Genomic DNA, 23680 nt, shown 5'->3' with positions numbered 1-23680 from the left:
AAATCTAAAAGCGATGAATGCGTCGAGGCTTGAAATGAAAGCAGCACAGAACAGGGGGGCGACCTCTCCTCAGCAGAGATGGATGGCTTTAATTGTCATTGTGTGTCTCTCTGCTCATTCCTCCTTTTCCTTCAGACCAAATGAACTGCTAACATTTGTTCTGTTTCGGAGGCATGCTGTGAGTGTGGAAGTTGTAATTCGCCAAAGGAATTACAGATGGAACCGGAGCACAGGTAATAAACCTGCATGTGGAGCTCTTTCAATCTAAGATAAGTGTCATAATCAGCACAAGCTATTTGGAAGTTAATAATAAAAATAATGACAATAATAATCATACATCTGGTTGCCATCATATTAATATTTATCTTCATTCTCCCCAGGTCATAGTTGTTGATGTAGACATTACAGTCATGACAACTTACAGACTCAGACCGAGGGCCAACAAAAACCCTCCCCTTGATCACCATTAGCAGCCTCGGCAGTCAGTATGTAGGGGGTAGGTGCAGCTTGTGTCTGCGTGTGAGTGTGTGTGTGCATGGAGGTGGGGTTGGGGGGGGGGGGGGATCCCTAATTTGCACATATGGAAATGCTTTTTCTCACCGAGCCGCCTTCTCTGTTGTGGCCAGATGGAATTAGAGAGCGCTCAGAAGCCGTGAAAGCAAACACATCAAAAAAGAGAAAGAGGGAAGGGGGGAGAGAGCGGGGCGGGGGTGGGGGGGTGGGGGTGGGGGGGGTTGCAGGGGAGAGGATAGGATGGGAGAAAGAAGAGGAGGAGAAGGGGGAGGAAGAAGAAGGACAAATAGAAAGAAACAGGCAAGAAAAGGAAAGTTGATGTGGTTGAAACAAAGAAAGAACAAATTACTGTTCCTGGTTTTCCACCGGCCGTTCTCTGGCTGCAGGATGGTGCACACTGTATTTTTTTTTTTCTTAAAAAAAAAAAGAAGATGTACATTTACAGAGACACATCTTGCCTAAACCTTGAAGGAGCCATGAACGAGTTCATAAGTCATCTAAGGAGTTGTTGTTTTGTGTAACAAATAAGGTGCCGAATATTCTCTTGGCCCGGGACCAACTTCCTCCCCTCCCCATTGAGTTTCCCATCCTCGTCTAATAACACGGCTGTAATTAGACTATGCATTGTTTGGTGAATCAATGAGCCCCAGTAATACTCCCAAGTCCCAGTAATGGAGAAACCACAAACTAAACATCTCACTCTGTCTTCAATAAATCTCTAGCTGCAATAGAAACCCGACCATATCAGCTACAAGGAAACTCATTTCAATAACAAATGTTTTAAGAAAATGCAGGTCCACAGTCCGCCAGAATACATACAATCATACAGACTCTACACAGCACATGATATGAGAACATATTTAGAATAAATCTAGGTGTGCAAAGGACTGATTGAATACAAATATGTTTTACAGGTGAAATGCACTTGTAATTTCTGTGAGAGAAGAACCCTCTTGTGGTGGTTCAGGAGATCTCCCGGGTTTGAAAACAGTCTGTAAAAGGCTGTACTACTGTACCTGAAATAGATTACACTCACTTCATTCAAATCAAATGACCACGTTTCAATGATCCATGGAGAAACCAACCCAGGAATCTATAAAGCATTTCAATATGCATACACATTATACAGTATGTCATGATGTTAATTAACAGTGTGATATTAATCCAGTTTGAACTGTTTATTGCAATAGTAGAGAAGGCTATGATACAAAATGGGTACTTTTTTCTTTACTTGTTACATCATCTGCGTAAATTAAATGACAGAGCTGTGATGTGTATTTGCCTTTTGCGACTCAATGTATTATGCATGAGCATGTGCATCTGTTCAAGTGAATGTTTCATTTTGGTGTGTTTATGAGAGGCTAAATTGATGTTCTCTCTCTTTCCGTCTCTTGCTCTCTCACCTCCTCCCTCCTTTTTCTCGGCTGTCATCCACTCACTGTGTGTACATTTACAGGATTTCACAGGGAGCACTTACAGTGACATCCGGGACAATGTCCTCCATTGTCCTCCAGTTTCAGTCCATGACTCCAAGCATTTTTGTTCCCAGTCCCAGCTCTAATCCCAATTCTAGCAGCAATGCCTCTTCCAGTTGAAAATTCCCAGTCCCATCTTTAATCCCACCTTTATCTACAATCCCTCCGCGAGCTTGGATAACCTAACCCCAGTCCCATCCTCAATCCCAATCCCAAACCCATTCCCAGGCTCAGTGCCAATTTTGGTTTCAGCCACAGTACAGGATTAGTCATAATGAGTCAAACTAATAAGTCTTAACCAAAGTCCTGCATTAAGCCAAGGCGGCAGGGAATTGCCAATGTGAAGTGCCTTAAACCTGCATTTCTCTAGAAGACTACAAGGGGCGACTCCTCTGGTTGTATAGAAGTCTATGAGAAAATGACTCTACTTCTCTCTTGATTTATTACCTCAGTAAACATTGTGAACATGAGTTTATGGTCTCAATCTCTAGTCTCAAGTCTTCTTCAATACAGCATGATGTTCATTTAGTAAATTATGGTCCATTTAGAGTCAAACAGACCATAAAGCAGAGTATGCTTTAGGGCGGGGCTTTGTGTTATTGACAAGTCACTACCATAGCATTGTCCTGTATGGGAGTCGTCTGCGTTTTTGTCTTAGAACTTCAGCCCTTTCACAGTGTGTTTTAATGAAAGTTAATTGTAACATTTTGATCTGCTAAATGTCTTTTTCAGCATTCAGTTGTACTTAGCTCCAACCTCTCATTTCACTTCTGGACACAAAAAAACGGTCAAACCCAAAGCTTTTAAACCGTAGTCCCCGAACCAATGGGTGATGTCACGCTAACTTCTTCCACTTCTTATACCGTCGTTGATTTAGCCCAATCCCAGTGCCAGCTTTAGCTTCACACCTAGTCCTACGTTGACCCCTTCTCCTAGGGCCATATTTAGTCTGAGCCCTAGTCTCAGCCTTGGCCATTATCAAATCATTATTTTCAATCCAAGCCCCTGTTGAAATCCCAATCCCAGTTCACGTTGTAGTGTCCGTTTTTTGCCAATCCAATCCCAGTGCCAGTGTGAGCATCGGTCCTCATAACAGTCCAATGCCCCAAATGGAAACTCACAGTTCCATCTTAAATCCCACTTCATGTATATCTCCAATCCTACCAATCCCAGTCCTAGTTTTAGGGTAGATCTCAGTTTAAGCCCCAGCACAGTTTTTTGTTCAAATTTAACCCTCTGCTTTAGTCTCAGTCCTATAGTTTTAGACCTAGACAAAGTCCCAATCCCTGTCATGAGACCCAGTCTGCAGTCCAAGCTCCAGCCCCTGTTGTAGCACCTATCTCATGTTTAGCTTACATCACATCTCCGTTGTAAATCATTTCCCCCCCAATATCCATACCATGAAGTCTCTATTGTAGTGTGAAATGTAATCTTAGTCCCAGTTTAGCCCTATCTCCACATGAAGTCCTAATCTCATTTATGGTTTAGGTTTGGTTGCCTCCTCCTTTGGGTCTCATTCCACCCCACAGTCCCAGTAACAGCTCCAGCCCAGGCCACAGCTGCTTTGTATTTGCCCTCCCATTCTACTCCAATCCTTAGTGTTTCAGTTCTCTTGCCAGGGTCATAATTAACATTTCAACTAGTGGTGAAAAAAGGCCTGCACCCCCCCTCCCTCCTCCCACAATGAAAAACACTAACACTCAACTACTTCAATAAATTCAGAGGGGTGGGGGATGGAAATTAACCATCTGATTAACACTTTCCCTCCCAGATTTTCCATTCAAAGTTTTAATGAGGGGATGCATGTGCACGTGCAGATGCACATGTGTGTGTTTGGAGGGCTTTCATGGCAGATCCATATGCTCGTGTTAACCTTTCATCTTCTACTTCCACAGACATTCTGGCAGACGCACTAATGTAAAAGAAAAACAGATTCTAATGTAATGTAAAGCAATGCAGTGGACCAAAGCTGGAAACGAGGCCACACTAAATTAAGCTCTAAATGGATCCAGAGCAGTTCACTCACAGATTACTGACAGGGAGGCCTGTGCCACAAACAGTGACTTTGTCTTCACGCTAATTTACTATTGTGGATATGATATTTCGACACCGCTCATGGATGGTTGAGAGCCAAACATTCCAAGTATGAGCTTTCTGCTGTCTCGACTGAAAGAGGAAAGTATTATGTCAATTGTTGACGTGCTGCAGCAATGTGTTGTGCTACAGAGATAGAAAGGTGTATTTCTGCTGATGAACAGATTAAGCATCATCTAGACCACCTGAGAAAACCTCTCTGTCCACTGTACATATCACATCATTGATTACCCTCATTACAGATATGTATTTGCACAAGACTATAAAGCCCACTGTTTTATTTTCTAAATGTTAGAACAATGAAATGTATTATAACATGTATAGAAATACATTTTCAACATTGTTCTCAAAATATTCCACATGTATCGTTAAATTATGACAACCTTTTTCTTGTATTTTTAATTTAAAATGTCATCTTCTCATTTAGCTTCAAAACATCACTTTTTGACAAAACTAGCATTACTATCTTTACTCTCCCAATTTCTGAATTTATTCTCCTCATATTGACTTTTGTTTGACTTCATTCTTTATTTCTTTATTGTATTTGTTTTACTTTATCTTTAACTTATTATGAACATATTTTAATATATTACAACTTTTCATTCATTACATTTGTTTCTCTTTTGCACCACAGTGAATTGAATAGCCTGAGCTCCCACCCTGCATGAAACCTTATGATGAAGGACCATCATTATTCTGGGTCATCCACTGATGCCACAGTCACACTTGTCTTGATTTTGTTTGTCCCCGACTTCCTCTCTGTGAAGTGGACGAGCCTGAGCTGAAACAGTGATGTGCTGGTCAAGCCAACCGAGGGAGAGCCAAAGAAAAGACGGCTGACGCACCAATATTGAGAAATTGAAAATGCAAATGAAGGGGTAAATGAAGATATATATCAAACAGCGTATTAATTGAACTGAACATTATGTTTGCTAATCACAACTGCGATTGGTGGAAACCTCTAAATGCATGATAATGACAATGTTATCTGGTCATTTTCTGTCTTTGCTCTGCTTTTTTTTAAGAGCTGGGGGAAACTATTGTCTCCAGGATTCTTCATCTTTCCTCACCTCATCTTTTCTCTGACTGTTGAGTTTTTCTCCGGTTGATGAGGAGTCGCCAGCGCCAGAGCCCTGCACCGCTCATCCTCCCCGGCTGGCTTACCTGGGAGGTGGCGTGTAAGGTTAATTGGGAAATGAAGTTGATAAAGTAATTAATGCGTTTGTCAGCAGTGTCTTTCTCCTCGCCTGCAGCCATCCTGCAGCGATCAAGCCTTTCTTCTCGCCTGCCTGGCTGCCCTGGTGCTGCCAGGGAGATGCTGCACTGATACAGCTCCCTCACATCCGCAGCAAGTCTTTTGTTTTTGGGGGAAATTGACGGCAATGTCAGTCCACCCCTGATTAACCAGGGACAATAGCAGGCTGGACCCATTCTGTGTGTCTGTGTGTGTGTGTGTGTGTGTGTGTGCGTGTGTGTGTGTGTGTGAGAGTGAGTGTGTGTGTGGGTTTGCATGTACTTTGTGGCTTGCCTGTCTGATGTAGGAACATCTAAATGCAATGTCAAAAGAGTTTACGGTAAGCTAAAAGTTGACATTATTGTAAGTTACTGGTTTAAAAGACGTCCATCAGGGGGCAGATGACGTGCCCAAAACAGTTCTGGATTTATTGTCATAATGTGAACGCCACTGGGTTTATAATTCCGGAGACGCTGTGTTTCCAAAACCAGTGAAGGGCTGAACACGAGAGCAAAAATCACTGGATGGCACATTACTATCAAACCCTGGAAGGTGCCCCTCTCTGTCTTTACAAAAAATGGAAAAGGAAATGATCTCTTTTAAATATGAAAGATTGTCATTTAGGATGTTTAACAGGGCAGAAAAACCCTTCCTGAAGTAAAACGGTGTAGCAGAAAGGATGTGGTGGTTTTACATGAGGTTCATGCTTTTGTACCTCTGGTCATTGTTGTACTGCTTATTTTCTCTTTAACCCATTATATTAACATGTCTTTGTTACATTTCAAAATAAAAGTTACAAAATATAAAAAAGAAAAGAAATGGACAACACTTTTGTTCTTACTCTTTCTTCATCTATACAACTTCTCTCCTCCATAGATTGTGGTTCCTGGACCGTGGTCGTGCCTCCTGCCACTGCTCCTGCTATTATTATTATTATTATTAGTCACCTTTATACTACTATTACTGGGGATCCCTCCTCTGTTGCTCTCCCTTAGGTGTCTTCCCTTTTCTTCCCCGTTAAAGGTTGTTTTGGGGGACTTTTCCCTTTCTGATACGATGGCGTATGCTGCACAGACTGAGGCAAACTTGTGATTTTGGGTTGTATTAATAAATTGAATTCAAACAAATTGAACTACAATATTACTAATACATCACAACTACAAATACAATTCATAATAATAATAGTCATAATACTAATATTAACAACAATATTTTTAAAGAAATTGTTAAAAAAGAATACTGTAGAAATGTAGATAATCACACATGAATTGGCAAAGGCATTGCCAAGTTGAATTAAATAAATAATAATTCAGATTGCATCTAAGAAAATGAAGTCTCTGCAAAGTCTGAATATCATTGTTAATTAACTGATTGATTATCATCATATCATTATATATAAATATTTATTTGGATTATTTATCTAATGTAATAAATATGTTATTCACATATAAAATGTCTATAAAACATTTGGCCTTTAGCTCCAGTCTGTCGGTGGGACTGTTACTCCCCTTTTCCTGGTTGGATAAACTTCAACTGCGTTTGCTGTCTCTTTCTTTTTAATAGCAGCAGTGAGAGAAGGACCTCCCATGTTCCAGAACTGCAACTGATAGAAACAGAACAGAGCTCAAGTCTGTTGCGGGCTTGCTAATTCACTAAGTCCCAAGTGGTGCAGATTAATTATAAATGAATGATATGGAGTAAAGCCCCGCGGCCTCAGGGAGACGCTCCCTTCCTCTGTCATGAAATATATATGCGGCTTAACTCCTTTATTAATAACATATTTATAAACGGATTATTGATTCTTAGAATGGACACAGCTTTATCTCTGCGGAGTCAATTTACTCAATTTAGAGCTTTTGTCAAGATTTTTAATTGATGTGTGTAACACATATGTGATGCTCTGTGTGTGTATATTGTGGGGATAATAAATGTACAACCTCAAAAATGTTAGTGTGATTCAAAGGTTTGACTCAATAGATATAATCCTGAATATTCATGCTTTTGCACCAGTTGATTGTGACCCTGCTGGCTTTTTTTTTTTGTTGCAGTTTATAGTTAGTTTATTTTGGAAGGAATAGAGCATCATCTTAATATGGGAGAGAAGAAGAAGAGGGAGATAAAGAGACAAGGAGAGAAAGTGTCCCTGTGTGGAAAATGAAGAACAAATATTTGCATACAAGGAATTAGGAGGTGAGGGAGGAGGCTCAGGAGGTGAGGGAGGAGGCTCCTGGCTTTTTATTAAACACAGAGGAGTGACTCATCCTCTGTGCTGCTTCCTGTTGTCTCCAAACTCCCTGTAAAGTAAATATGATGACGTTTAACTCAGAGGCCTCAACATTAAAACAGTGAATCCGAGACAGTGGAGGGGAGGAGGAAAGAGCAGTGGTGGAAAGTAAGTACATTGGCTCAAGTACTGTACTTAATTACAAAGTTGAAGTACTTGTACTTTAGTTGAGGGGTTTAATTGTATGTGACTTTATATTTCTACTCCACCACATCCTAGAGGGAAATATTGTCCCTTTGACTGAACTACATGTATTTGATGATTTTAGTTACTTTGTTACTGAAATTAGTTTAGATAAATATTTAAAAAACCCACGATGAGTATATGAAATGAATGCATTGCTATACAGTACATTTAACCACCCAACAGCATTCAATACATATTAAAAGTAGTTCTACTGCAGCCAGCTACAACATTGAAATGCATCTTACATGTCACTGAATTAATAATGACAATAATGTAATGTTATAATATGTAATGATGTAACAACCAAAGAGCCCGATCGGCTGCATAGCGAGTACTTTTTCACTCTCAGCACATTACACACGTACTTTTACTTCAGCAATATTTTGAATGCAGGAAGAAGAAGAAGAAGAAGAAGAAGAAGAAGAAGAAGAAGAAGAAGAAGAAGAAGAAGAAGAAGAAGAAGAAGAAGAGAGAGAATGGAACGGATTCAGAATGGAAAGACAGGAAGAAGAAGGATTAGAGGATGACTTTGAGCTGCTAAACTGTAGAGGAAACCACATGTTTCTGACATATTGACCTGTCAGAACAAGCCGGGTCTTTATTGGGTCTTGGACTCCGTATTTCTTAAACCTCAAAATAAAAACTTTTTTTACAGTAGATAGGTATTTAAGTAAACTTAACTGAAAAGGGTTAGTCCTTTGCAAAATAACATAATAAAAACTACATTGTAATAATTCTGTTTTCAGGCTATTTGTGCTACTAAAGAAGAGAATGTTACATGTAGGACATTGCAATGTCACACAGAAAAGTGTTCCTGCCCTGTTCCAGCATGCCAAATACGCAACCTCAGAGTAGCTAAACCTGTTTGCATGGATGTGAGGCTGTGACCCCCTACAGTCAGCCAGGCCGAGCCAGAACGGAGGGGAGGAGACCGGGGCCGACGCGGTTCAGGGCGTGCAGTGATCCAGAGGAGGTAAAGGTTTGCCACTTGCTGAATAGAAAGCAGAGCTACGTCTGGCAGGTGTGTGTGATAGTGAGTGTAACTGGTCGCACCTGTGGGATAAAGTCACCCCGCTGCAGCTCTTAAAATCCCTAAAGTGTAAACGAATCCATACACTCATCAAACATCTCTTCAGAGCACCAGACATCCCTAAACAACTTGGAAATATCTTTAACATTTCGCAGTTTTCATGGCATATCAGATGTTTAATTGTGTGGTGTTGCTGATAGACAATGTACAGTAGGCCTTGGTATGCATGGCATGGAAGCCCCTGGTGCTTACAGGGTGTTTTGCACACAGGTGTCAACTCCAATTTTGTGACACCTCTAAGAAACAAAATGCAAATTATAATCCAAAAAAAAAAGTGTTTAAATAATACACGGATTCATCTTTCGAAGAGTTATAATAAAACATATGTTATACTTTTATTATATACTTAACTTAACTGCACAGCTAAATGAAGTTACAGGTTTATTTTATGATTGCTTTGGCTCAATGTGTTAAAACTCTACACACGAGCCAAATGAGACACAGCACTGAGATAAACATCTCACACATGTCAAAGTGAAGCACTGCGATCCAAGTAAAAAGTGCAATCAAGCATTTTTTTGCCACAAAATGATACACACGTGCAACATTTGAATTACTCTTTCAAAGCAGCAACAACACACTGATGCACTTAATACAACACACTGCTGTCTGATGTACTTTGTGTACCTTCATGATTTCCTCACACAGGCTTCTGTGAGAGATTGTTCCAGTACAGTACATCTAGTCACATTTCAATGAACACAAACACAAATAATACAGCTCATTCATTTGCTATTGCAGGTTTTTACAACACATAACGATTGTGTTGTTTTCAATTAGCGTTTACATGTTTCTATGTGTGTGTGGGTGTGTGTTGCCTACACGTGTTTTCCCACTGATTTACAAGAGATATCGTTCTTCGTCTGGGTCTAGTCGTAGTAAGTACAAAACTACATTTGAATTCATTTGAACTGAAATAAGAGATAAAAACTTTCAGAAAACAAACTTTTAGAAATGGATTTTTTGGTGTGAAATGTGTTTATAAACTGCACTTATGACAGAAGAGAATCAAGCAAGACAATGAGTGAAAAAGAAGAGGAAATGTGAAGAGGAAATAAATAACGAGAGGCTAAAAGAGACAGAAAGAGATAATGAGAAGAGACCAGACAGAGAAAAGAAGAGAGGCTCTTATTCACTATCTCTCTGTGTGTGTGTGTGTGTGTGTGTGTGTGTGTGTGTGTGTGTGTGTGATACCATGTGTGTTGTCAGCATGTTTGCATGCACTGTGGCCGGTATGCATCCTGTTTTTACATGTATGTGTGTGTGTGTGTGTGTGTGTGTGCGTGTGCGTGTGCGTGGCTGCTGCCTTAATGTTGGCCTCCAGAGAGCAAAGCTAGAGTTGGGTAAGAGAAGACAAGCTGTTCCACATCGCCGTGGCAACACCTGCTATTACAGAGGCCGTCTGTCAGTCAACCTGGCCCAACACACACACACACACACACACACACACACACACACACACACACACACACACACACACACACACACACACACACACCCATATTTGTACTTTGTGACAAACATACCTGATTAGCGTGCCATGGGGGAATAAGAGGACGTCGGCTGTGAGGAGACAGAAGACGGGACGGGAAATGTGAAAGAACGACACAAACATAAAAGACATAAAAATCAGTAAATGTCCTTTAGATACGTCTGATCAATGCAGTACAACCTTTGGCAAACTTTACCGTTCTAAATCAAGCCGATCATGATGGCAGAATGTAAATTGTTGCATTACTTTTTCATACTCTAAGTTGCACTATACTTTGCCATGTTGAATCTCAAGTGTATTGTAGCATCCACTTGATGTCAGCTGAAGCTCAACAGCTCACAACGATGCAAGTTCTGGTGGGATTGTTTGACTGTTCAACGCTCTGTACAGAAGCGAAGCAGCAGACCTGGCTTTTATAGCACTATTGACCACCACCTGTACCAACAGTCTGAAGAGTATCGATGGTCAAGCGCAGGTTGAATGTGTAGACATCATTTGCTAAGACTTCTCTCTGACGAGACCAGATGTCTGCCACCATGCAATATTATATGCAATGCCCACTGAGAACCGCAAGTAGTGTAGTCACTGCTTTGCATTAGCCTGGTCAGATGTTGGTCACTAAAGGGGGAGAAGACAGTAAGATTATAGTGGCTTAAGGTCTAGTTGACTCAGGTTTAAAGACTGGGGGATAAGGGCTGGGTTCTGGCCTCACAAGGACACATCGACTTGCAACTAGTGGTGCCAGAGCCAGGATTTGAACCACCAACCCGCTGATTGAAAGACGGCCCTGCTCTCCACTCAACCAGTCGCCCCAACAGCTCAAGAGTGACTGCTGAGGATTTACACTTAACGTCAGTGAATGAGTACAGAAATAAATACTTTCTTCAATACATGTATGCATGTATACGTTTGAACCAAGCTATTTTCTCATTTAAGAGGAGAGGGGTAGAGGACAGCCACAAAGGTCTATTCTCTGACGATGACTTCACACCAAGCATTACTCAGATAGTGACATTGTGTCCCTGGGAAATACTGCTGCCATTGCACAGCAATGATCATGAAGAAATGCAATAATGAATATGCTGAATGCTTGGTAGGGTGTATTTCTGCTTTCAAGGGAAGACACTACAGGTGAATAGGGTGAACAAATATAATGAACAGATATCGCCATGAAAGTTCTTCAGCTGATTACTTACAATCATGTTTTGTTTTCAATTCAGTTTTCTGAAATGTTGTTTGATTATTTAAATGAGGCATTGTCTCAAGCTAACTTTTGGTGAATTTAAGATAAATCTTCAGACACAAATAGACAAAGTAATACAATAAACACCTTCATGTGTATTTTTATAGTCTTTTCTTGTCTGAAAGAAGATGTTGTCCGAGCAATATTGCCCAAAATCAAAAAATTGCCCAGTTCATGAAAAACAATGTTTTGCCTGTAGTGTCCCACCTTAATGACATTTGGTTTGGTCGGTTTGGGTTTTTGTCTCGGGCCATGATACTCTGCCGGAAAACAGTTGATTGCTCATTCTGGAAAATGCTAATTGTATCAGTGATTGGAACTTACCAAGCTCTTGCGACTTATATGTCTGGAATTTCAGTCATATGGTGACAGTTGGTCATGTATGGGGGAGAAGCTCATGTTTGTCTGTTCAAAGTTGGTCTCCTTGATCTTTCTTCACCCAACACATCGGCAGTATCAACCCACATATCAGGTGCAGTAGTGAACAGGAAGTGGATGGTGAGCTTCTGTTTCCACACACCTGCGCTCATGAGAGGGCTGGCCGCAGTGTACAGGAAACCTACTTACACAGATCAATATCTTAATTCAAACTCTAACCACCTCTCACAACGTAACCGATCAGTGGTGAAGAACCTAACACATCTGTCAGTGAAGACGAGCAGAGCAAGAAGGAAGTGCCGTTCCGGGGAGCGCTCCGGACCAAGAGGGGCAACAATGAGACCCGCTAACTCAACAGTGACCACACTAGTGGTACAAGCGTTAAACATATCGTTGAGCTATTATCACTGTGTACAGTTTGATATGGTCAACATGTTAGCAAACAGTTGCTTCAGTACACATCTGCAGACTCAAGGGAACATTGGCCTTCAGTCGTGTTACTGATCACCCAACACAACATTCATACTGCTTACAGCGAGGTTCAGGGTTGGGAGGATTACCTCATGAATGTATTCCTATACAACTGCCTGTTACAAAATGTGATCAGTAACCTAATCAAAGTATCACAGTATAAAAGTAATGTAACTTGATTAGTAACTTGATTTCTGTTACATTTGGACAAAATGTCAATATAAAGGCAAGAGAAGTGAAAACTATTTAGAATATAAAGCAGGAAAGAACATCATAGTACAGTGATTTAAACTTACCTACAGTACCCTTTTACAAATGAAATTAAATGAACCTGCATACAAATGTCTTCCACATTATTTAGAATATCGTTTTTTTTTACGTTCAAAGCTTATATTGAGTGTGTTGCCTTTAAAGGCATTTTTCTACTTTGTTCAGATAATTTGTTTATGCTCTTTACAAGATGAAAAGATGGATATTGTAATGTTGTTTTTCGTTCACGTCATGTCACTTCCGGTGTGTCACTTCCGGTGTGCCACTTCCGGTTTGCCACTTCCGGTTTTGGTAGCTTCATTGGTTCTAGTCAACCAAAAGAGAGCCGCATGCTCAGAGGAGTGATCGGCTCGCATCCACCTGGAAGCATCCTATGAGCAATGCTGTAAATTCATTTACATTTACTTGACATTGGACATAGTGGGCATTTTATATCAGTAAATATTTGGTTTGATGGGTCACTTAAATAGGTTTGTACTATATGTACGTTTGGAACAATGCCAGTGGTTTCTAGGAATGTTTGCTGATGTACAAATGATCTATGTATGTTTGTATTTATAATCAGACTGAATATTTTGTATTGTTTGTATTTTCAGTTTTCACCACACAACATGGGGTTGAAGGGTGAAAATGACTACGACTCTGTCTTCATTGACTGTGGTTTAGCTCGGTGTTTAAATCAGAGTTTCGACACACTGAACGAGAACACTACATTGAGGTTCCATGTCTGCCAATGTCTGTTGACATATTTTCTGACGTCATCACCATGAGAAAATGGGGGAAACAAATAATGATTTGTGTTATTGTGGATATTTAAATGCAATTTGTGGTGCTGTTGGATTGCTGCTAGACGGCCCCTTAAATACAGGTGCAGCGTGTTTCCCTTTGAGTTTTTGACCACAGTGAAACTGTTGTTTTTAAAGGGCTGAATGCCAACAAACAGACTTTTTTCGTTAGATAAAAACATGCTGTAAACTATGCCACTGATCTGTATCGGTTAGCATGTGTGTGGTGTCCACACACACCTTTTTTTTGTATTCTTCTTCGGTAACGCTGTTCCATGTCTTCCGTTACTCCCCAAGCCTGGCTATGTTTCGGTGTCGTCCTTACTTTGCATGGCAGCTGGATTTTGTGAAGCTGCTGGCAGATACGGGCGTAGATCAGGAGTGTGTGATGACACGTAGGCAACTGTTCAAAACAACAATGGCGGCTCCAAAAGAGATTAGCAAATATGCTGCGATAGCATCAGTTACATCAGAACTGGAGAGTATTTCTTCATTAGGAGAAGAGCAAAGAACGGCACTGAAGATTTCTCTCGATGGAAAAGATATTTCCTCTTTTGTTCTGACTGGCTTCGGCACGAGTTTGATTGATTTTTGTTAAAAATGCTTGCCCTTTGTCAAACAGTATCCAATGGTTACTTCTGAGGTGATCATTTGACCGTTTGGCAGATTAGACTCCACCAACTCCTGAGACATGTATCAGTCCCTTCAGCTGCTAAATGCTGCACTATGTTCACGGCTAGTCGCTAACTGTGTTTGTCTGCTGTGTAGCGCTGGGCAGGTTTAATAATATTTTCACATCTAATGAGAGTAGCAATTGCAAAGCCTGCATTCAATCATTCCATTTGTCCTCTGGACATGACAGGACATGAACATTATCAATACAGCACAATATACTCATGAGCTATACGGCTCACAATTAAATCCTTTCAGCCACAGGCCGGTAGCCTTTAAATCACTCTAGATGAAAGTTATATGGTTGTAAAGAGTAAATGCCATATGGCGGTTATTATTTAGTGTCGCAGTGTAAACTTCTGAGGGACCACTCGAGTAGAGTTCAAAAAGTGTTGGCAGATGTTGAAGGGCGAAAAAGAAGATGGAGAAAGCTAAGAAAAAGGGAAAGGATATAAAAGGGAAAGGGGCACATGTGATGGTGGAGGAGGTAAAGCCAGAGGGAAGGTAAAGCCTGAGGGGGAAACCATGGCTACGAGTCATAGACAGATAAAGAGAAAGAGAGACAGTGGAGGATAAAGAGCTGTGAAACAGGCAGACATCTTGGTCTGTCTCCCAGTGGATTGTGGGAGTCAGTGGTGCAGCTTTGCAGAACCTGTGCTTAGCAGCGTGTTTACATTAATGAGCTAAGAGCTGCTCCGAGTCTCTGATCTGATACACACACGCACGCACACACACACCAACACACAGACACACACACACACCACACAGGCTGTGTTAGTGCATGGGTCTGTAAGGAGTGACTGTCAGCACTGAAGTGACAGAGTCATGTCACCACTGATATCAGAAGGAAATTCTACACTTATCAAATAGAGAACAAAGAGCAAGGCTGTGCACACATACAAACAACATGTATATAAAACCCTGAAACTCAAATATACTCTTATAACAGCCTCCACTCTTCTCACTCCCATATTTGATGGCTTTAAATGTAAAATGATCGGCAGGTTTTAATTAAGGGGTAAAGTGCTTTAAAACTGACAACATAACCTCAGTTAATTTACATTTTAAATGGGCCTTCATTGTTGTGTTTTTTTACCCCTTCAAATCACAGAAATCAAACATGATTCCAAGTATCGGAGGGAAATTTCTACATTTGCAAATAAAATGAAAAATGATGGTGTATTGAAGTACAATGGCTGATGCAGGGAGCAATATGCAAACAAATTTCAATTATGTTTTTGTTTGTATGCATGATATGTTCTTATGTTCGTACCCATTTCTGGGATTCACCAAGGACTCATTTTTGCTCTTCTCTTAGGTAAGAGAACGTTTTACAAGTGGTCGAGACCACTCAACAAGATAACAAAACACATCTTGTTTTCACATTTCACAAAGCCTACAGCCTACAATAAAAGAGATGTTGGACATGGCTTTCATTCTATATGGTAATTCATCTATGTTAGCCCCTAAAACACGTCTTTAACCAGAGCTAATCCAAGGTAAAAATGATCAACGTACTCTCATCCATTAGTTTACCATTAGATCATTTATATAGACTCTACATTGGTGTTAATAGCTTCTGATTGACCATCTCAGTCAACATTGTGTGAACAAACTAAGTGCTACATGGAGATGATACTCACGATGTTATCAAAGCGGATACATTTAATACAATAAACCTTCTACAGAGTGAATATTGTTCACATGGTGGCCGATGGCTATATTGTGTATTTGTCCTCACTGGTATTAATTCTCTTTTCATTGCTCATTGTAGCTTTATTACATTGTTGGTTGATAAGGCCTGGCTCACAGTCGGACCAGCTCACTAAGATGTGTGCTGTTTCCTGCCTGGACCAAACCAGGAAAAACAGCAAAGAGATGAGACCGGAGGTATCTGCTCTGTCTGTGTATAAGTGTGTGTTGACAAGGATTATAAAACGATGCAGGGCAGGGTGGGTGGGTGTAGGGGGGTAGTTGGTGGTGGTTGTGGTGGGTGGATGTTATGTGAGGTGCTGTCGACAGCATGTGATCGTCTCAGGCTTGCAAAATAGCAGGAGCTTTATTTTCTTCCCTCTCAACCCGCTCTCTCTGTCGTCTCGAGCATCTTGGAAAGGGCTCAGATCATATGCAAAGCTGTTTTATGCTAATGTGTGTGTACACACTTTGGTAGTGGCGTCGGACCGGCATACACAAACTACATCACAGCCTTTCTTCTCCACCTGCCTGCCGCCTCTGGCTTCATCTTCTTTTCTCTTCTAGTTTTCTCACTCAGCTCAAGACAATTCCCTACCTTAGAATAATGTGGGCGACGGGAAAACTAAAGGGAAACTCTCAACTTTTGGTTGGTCAATTTGTCCATTTTGGGATTCCAGGAAGTTAAGTAGTCAGTCTCAAAGGATAAGGCTGGTGTTACACAATTTCTTTTTACTTAAAACAATCGCAAAACCAACAAAGTTTCATCTGTTTCTGTCATTTCTGAACTCCAATGCCTGTCTATGGCTCTCAGCTCCAAGCTAATTGGTTCCTTCTGAAAACATAAAACCTTTTGCAAAACATTTTTTATGATAAAAGTAGCTTTTCAAAAGTCATCAAGATGACACCATGCGCTCATGTGCATGTCAGTGACATCATGGCACATTCATTAGCATGAAGCTTTACTGGTTGTGTCAGTTGCAGCGTGGGAGAGATCACCTAAAGCCATATGAAAGGCAAATGAAGGGGTGGAGAAAAATAATGAAACTGTGTGATAGAAACAACTTAGCTCCCACTACAGCGACCAATGCATTTTAGAAACAGAAAATTATACTATGTGACATGTTTTTCACAGAAAACTGGCAGGCCTCTTTCATAATTTGGGAGTGATCATCACCCTTTACAGGCAGATAGAGTAGAGTATCATCAGCATACTGGTGGAAATTAATTCCATGACTACATCAAATTTGGCCAGGTGGTGAATAATAAAGAGGGCCATGAAGAGATCCCTGGCATACTCCAAATTTCATGTCAAGACATCACATTCACTTTGTTTAGTAGCCCGAGCAACAAGGGCATTGGTGTAGTCAGGTGGGGAAGCTTGGGAAGCATTTAAGAAAACATTTGGCTTCACCCATCATCGAGGCCATGCTCAAGAATGAAATCATTTATCAGTGCAGCTTTGGTAGACAGTGATCTGATACTTATCCCACGTGTAGCGGTGATGATCAGGAAGATAATTCATTTTTTATTTTTTTTTAATCAAATTTATTTAAAAGGGACCATGTACAGTTTAAACATAAATGTCTCCATTCGATGCACTGTACCAGATTGTAGCTTAAGCTAATTTGCATCTGCAGTCCCTTGGCCTAAATGCCTATTTAGTAATAGGCATTTGAAGGAGACAATGTCAATGTTGTAGACCAGGCCATCATTCTGGCAGTCAACACTGTGAAGGTTTCCCTTGCTGGAGATGAATTAGGATAGTAGACTCCGAATCCGCCCCACCTTTAAACCTCCCTCTAATCACCTGTGGCCTGCCGAGCAACAAGGTCAAACATGACGTACGCATCGGGCTATATTTCAACTCTCGATTGCATGAAGGCTGTCTCCTTTCACCAGGTCGGAACAGCTCCAGAAAGAGGGCCAGTTATTGGCAAAGTTACTTTTTAAATGAACTGACTTAAACAAAACAGGAAAATAGCCCATACTTCTCAAAGTGGCAGTTTTTCATCCCAACTGAATCATAAATTTGTGTATTTCTTCAGTTGGAGGAGTTGAAGTGACCAGGCGTCTGGCAGTCCAGAGGCAGTGTTTAACACCATGTGAGGGAAACATCAAGGCCTTCAGCACTCCGTCTGTTGATCACTTGGCCAAATACATTTCTCTTTCTCCACTCTGTCTCTCTCACACCTTCCAGCAATGTGATAGTATCATTTTAATGAAAATGTCTTTTTTCAGACCTCACGTTTTTTTAAAATTTCATCAATCTTGCATGGGGAAGTCAAATTGTATGAAAGAGTATTTAATGTATGACAAATATGGATAATTGTTTTCTTTGTCTTTTGTTTAAGTGTAGAAGGTTATGAATAACATCACCATGCTTTGGAGGATATAGGTCCATGGCGATGATGGTGATAAACTTTACTCAGGGAAAATGGACTAATAAAGGTTTCACCATCGCTGGCCTCTGGATTTCAAGCAGATTAAACCACTTCCCTTTGGCTAGAAACATTCCTGCTGCATGTGTAAGTAAACACCACAGCGCGCAAAGGTACATTCATGCACACACACACACACACACACACACACACACACACACACACACACACACACACACACACACACACACACACACACACACACACACACACACACACACACACACACACACACACACACACACACGCACAATTAAGATATGATATAATTAGGACTAATCATCTCCAGAGCTCGGATAAAGTAGACAATGCGAGCCAGAATTTTTTTTTCCTTCTTGTTTTTATAGTTTGGCAAATCAGCAAAAGCGGTGGGAAGTGGAGTTCCTCATTTCCAGTGTTTATTGGAAGAGGCACAGTGAATGGTGGGCAGATGGAGCACTCATCACGAATGCCATTACAAAATATTTAGAGGCCTCCGAGCCAAACTACTGCATGCTCTCTGCCATTTGTTTACTCAGAAATGGCTCATTGCAACTGGAACTTTTTTCCATTATGAATGCGTGTGTGAATGGGTGAATGCAGACATGTGGTGAACGGCAATTTGAGTGGTCGGAAGACAAGAAAGGCTGAATCTAAATGCAATGTTACTGGGTCATTTTACTCAGGACCAAAGTGTTGATGTGAGCAATTTTGTAAACTCTGTGTTACCTACACCTGAGCATTTAAACTCCATGTTAGTGCTAATTAGTCGGTCGAAGGTCAAACATTTTAGGGGACGTACAAAGCTTCACTATGTTAAGAATAAAAAGGAATATGCAATATACAAAGGAAATACAACTTACTTCCATGCTTCTTTGGGGGCATTTCTCTTTATTTTCTAAACATCTCCTTTTTTCATCTCTGATGTTCATAAGCTGTTGCCCTTTTAAGTCTTTTAATTAATGTCTATCTTAGTTTGAGCAGTTTATGTCTGTATGGGGAGTTGCACAGATTTGTACAGAGCGTGTTCCCTGATGAACATAGAATGCCGTTGTACATATCCAGTAAGTCATGTAGATATAGAAACACTGTTAGGCTTTTTTTTATAACCCTCCAACAGCTAGTGGAAGTGTGTAGGGAGAGAGTTTAGGGGGTGGTTTGAGAAAGTCCCCCTGTTAGTGCTCCTCATACTGCCTTGTTTTCGTTTTTGCTTTTGCACGTTTTCTGCAGGTAAAGATGGGCGGAGCCATCAAACATTATGTTTTGCACCTGGGCAGGTTGCTCCCAGTTCATTTACGATAGCGTCTACTTCTGTCTATCTCTCTCACCATTGTCATCTACCCTACTGGTTTGCTTTCCTCTTTGTATCGCCTTCACAACATGACACTTACATTCCACATTGTAAACACCACTGACCTACACAATACAGAGTCCTTTATTACGTTTTTGCGTTAGTTTCAAATGAAATATTGTCTTAATTCATCTTAATATTGTGTGGTCTCCCTCTCTGTCTTGCTCACTGAGCTGGGCTGTGACAACTCCTGCTCTGACTGACTGTTATCAGCTATTATCAACTCACCCTTATGTCAATCGAGGGTGCATGCAACGAGATGAGTAGATGATTATAAAATAACTGAGTTGGTGCTCTTTGTCAGGTGGTTTTGGAGAGGCCATATTGTATCTATTCAATAGCAGACAGCAATTCACCAACAAAATATTTGATACAAAGCCATAGCACATGAAACAAATAACCTCTTTTTTCATTTTATAATAATCTGAATAGGTGTTGAGTATCACTTTGAACTTTTTTACTATGTTCAACATGTGTCCTACCTCTTCCCTTAGCCAGTGCTCCTGCCCATAGTCCGACCCCCAATACTCGGGGATGTGACACTGGATGAAGTGCACATTATGCCTTAGGTCTCGGTGTGTGTAGGTGTGTGTGTGTGTGTATCTGTGGCATTTTTTTGGCCTCAGAGGCCCATGCTCTGCATCCTGCCGGGCTTCATGCATCATTGTGAGAGGTTGGCCATCGGGTGATGAAGCGTCCAGTCACCCCCTCCTGGGGCCCTGCCTGAGTCCCTCCCCTCATCCAAATGACACATACACACACACACACACACACACACACACACACACACACACACACACACAGTTGGACTTGAGGGATTGTCCAACAAGCAGTGGGGCGGTGGAGAGAAACATTACTGTTTAAGGTGTGTCCATTGGAATGCACAAACAAACTACAAGCTCATCAAAGCTTGTGATGAACTATCAAAGTCACAGCATAAAACTTAACTGGACAGAATGCAAAGGAAAACTTCATCTGCAAAAGCATCAAACAAACGTGGAATATCAGACACAATTTCCAAAGTGGTTGACCTCAGTTTTTACCATTTAACTTACACACATTACATTACATTACAGTCATTTAGCAGTCGCTTTTATCCAAAGCGGCTTACATTAACATAGGTATTCAAGAGAACTAGTCGTCAGAAGTCATATTGTTCTATCACCTGCACACTTCTAAATATATTGACTTGTAATGACAACATACTCTGGTGGGATTGCACACACTGTTTAGACAACGTATCTATACTACTATCAGCATGTTTAGGATAGTTTTATTTTATTCATAGAATGGAATGAGCTTTGATTGATTCATTTTAATGCCCACAACAGGAAAGTCTCTAAGAATATCAAAACCGTTAGTATACTCTCCATTCTAACGAACACTTTTACACAAATGACTCAGTGTTTAACCTGTAGAAACCAGGCCATACTACAAGTCATCTAACCATATCTGAAGGTTACAATGTGTATACTTGTTCTGAATGGCAACACTTGAAGTCAAGGCAAACAGCCTGTCATCATAGCTTTCCCCCTGGCTGCATCTCACTGCCTTCAATCTCTCTCCAAGAATGCTTTGTCTTTTGTCTTTGGACTTTTGATGTGATGAATCTTACAAATGCTGACAATGACTGACACTTTTGGACAATCTGTCAGCAGTTATGATTTTGCAATCCACTGAAAACACAAAAAATAACGGAAGTAGTTTAAAGAGAGCTTGAGAGTTAAGTTGAAACCCTGCCTCCTTTCACATCTCTGTACAATAACTGCATGGCTGCATAATTAAGAGATTGCCTCTATTTCAGAAGAAAAAAAAAAGAAATCAGACCCTGTCATCCTTAATTGTGTTCGTCACGCTGTTAGGCAATAGTACAAGCTCTTTGTTTGAGGCATACTGAGGCTTTTTGGAGGAGATAAAGAACATTACAGCCTTTAAGGACGACCAGCGAGGCTTTGGTATTTTATTCATGCCATATGTTGCACACCTTTGAGTCAGATTCGCAGCAAAATCTGATTGACCAAAGCACAAAGGAAAATCCATCCATCCAAAGCCATGAGATCCATACCTCTCTGCAACTGCATCCAGGTCCACGTGAACATCTTCAGACGTTCCCAGGCATGCTGGTAGATATAGCTCCAACTACCCCTCCCAATTATGATGAGAAAAGTATCGTAGCTCATGTGTATCATGTGCTTCCCTCTTGGTCCCCTTCCAGTCGGAGAGGTCCTCCAACAGAACAACAGCTACAGTTCGCTTTTCAATGTGGACACCAATTCGCTAAGATTTCCAAACTGTTCTCTCTTTCGTGCGAACTGAACACTATTTATCATCTGTGGGTCACTATCCCAACCTTGAATTTTTAAGGTATATTGTCTAATCTGCCAAATGGGAAATAAAAAATGAAAATTGTACAAAAAACGGAAATAAAGAGCCGCGGCAAAGAAAACCGTGCTTGTAGATACCAATACAATTTAAACAGAATGATGTCGATCTTACTGCCAGCTAACTGACAGGCCTGCATCTTTTTGTCGTGCATCCCAGATATCAGATCAGCTGCTGGGGGAGGAGAGGAGAGGGCTGCTTGGTGGTGGCCAGGGATCATTTTTTTTGTGGGATGACCGGGAGGGGAGGAGGGAGGACGGCTGACATTTTGTCATCTGCTTAACGCTGAGGTCCCTTTGGGGGGCTAATGAGTGCCATCATTTTTAGTGATCAATAAATCATGCCTTATTGATTTCTCCTTTTTCCCCCCTCTAAGCTGGCTTCTGTTCTCTGAAAGTCAGAGAACAGGAGGGGAGGGAGGAAAGAGACAGAGGGAGGAAGGGAGGGAGGCATAGAGGGAGAGACAGGTGAGGAGAGTTAGGGAGGAAAGGTTGAGAGGAGGCAAGTGTAAGGGAGGGATGGTTCGCAGCATACAGTCCCTCGACTGCCGAGGGGCACTGACAAAATGGCTGTATTTGACAAAGCTGGGACTGAGTTTGGTTTGGTTGGTTTACGCTGAATGTATATGCAAATGTACTGACAATGTTTTCCTTTTGTTGGTCGCAAAAGGAAAATATCCAGTAGTCAAAACATGGACATTTCTACTATTATTTTTAGGCAACTCAAGAGACTGTGGTCTTTGAAATGGTCAACCTGATTCTAGCAGGAGACTGACTGACTAACCTTCACTAAGAGCTGGAGTATCTGTGACCAGTAACATTTCCGTGCACAACATGATTTGATTGTTGTCAAAAATGAATGTGAGCTATATTTCTAAGATCTAAGATCCCTGCACAAGGGGCTTATAGGGCAGCTATCCATATTACAGATAATGGCTCTCCACTTTATGTTACAATGCCACAGTGAAGTGAAGTGGTTTATCATTATGGCTGTCTTCGTGTGCATATTGTAACATAATTGCAATTTTGAAAGTCCTTTTCAGAGTAGCTCCACGTGTAGAGAAAAGGTTAATATCATAAATGACTGCTGGTACAACTTAATAGCCATTGTAGCTTACAATTCATCCACCCATTAGCTACACCACTATTAGAGGGCCGTTGGGGGCAGCAGCCAATCCCAGCAGACATTGGGCAAGAGGCGGGACACACCCTCTGGACAGGTCACAACATTCACAGCTATGAGAATTTTAGTCCTCATTATTTTAACTCGCATGTCTTTGGACTGTTGCAACCAGAACACCTGTAGAAAACACAGAGGCACAGGAATGGATGGATGGATCATACACAGCCATAGTTGCATTACTTGCTCTCAATGGAGCATGAAGACATTAGTAATGGCCCTCTAGTAAGGTTCAAGTGCCATGTTAGCAAGATGTCAACACATTGGAAGGTAAAAGATGGATAGATTATTGAGAAGGAAACAAGATAAACTGGTGATGCTTATCAATCAAACCCAATGTCTAGCAAACATGCTTCAGTGCAGCAGGAAATGATGTTGTCGGGCAAAGTTTAACTTGCACCATGAAATTATAACTATAATGAAATAACTTCCAATGTGGCTCATTATTGCTAATTTACCACTTATTAAT

This window comes from Pholis gunnellus (genome assembly GCF_910591455.1).
Source record: "Pholis gunnellus genome assembly, chromosome: 15".
Lineage (NCBI taxonomy): Eukaryota > Metazoa > Chordata > Actinopteri > Perciformes > Pholidae > Pholis > Pholis gunnellus.
Note: the sequence above shows the minus strand (reverse complement) of the source record.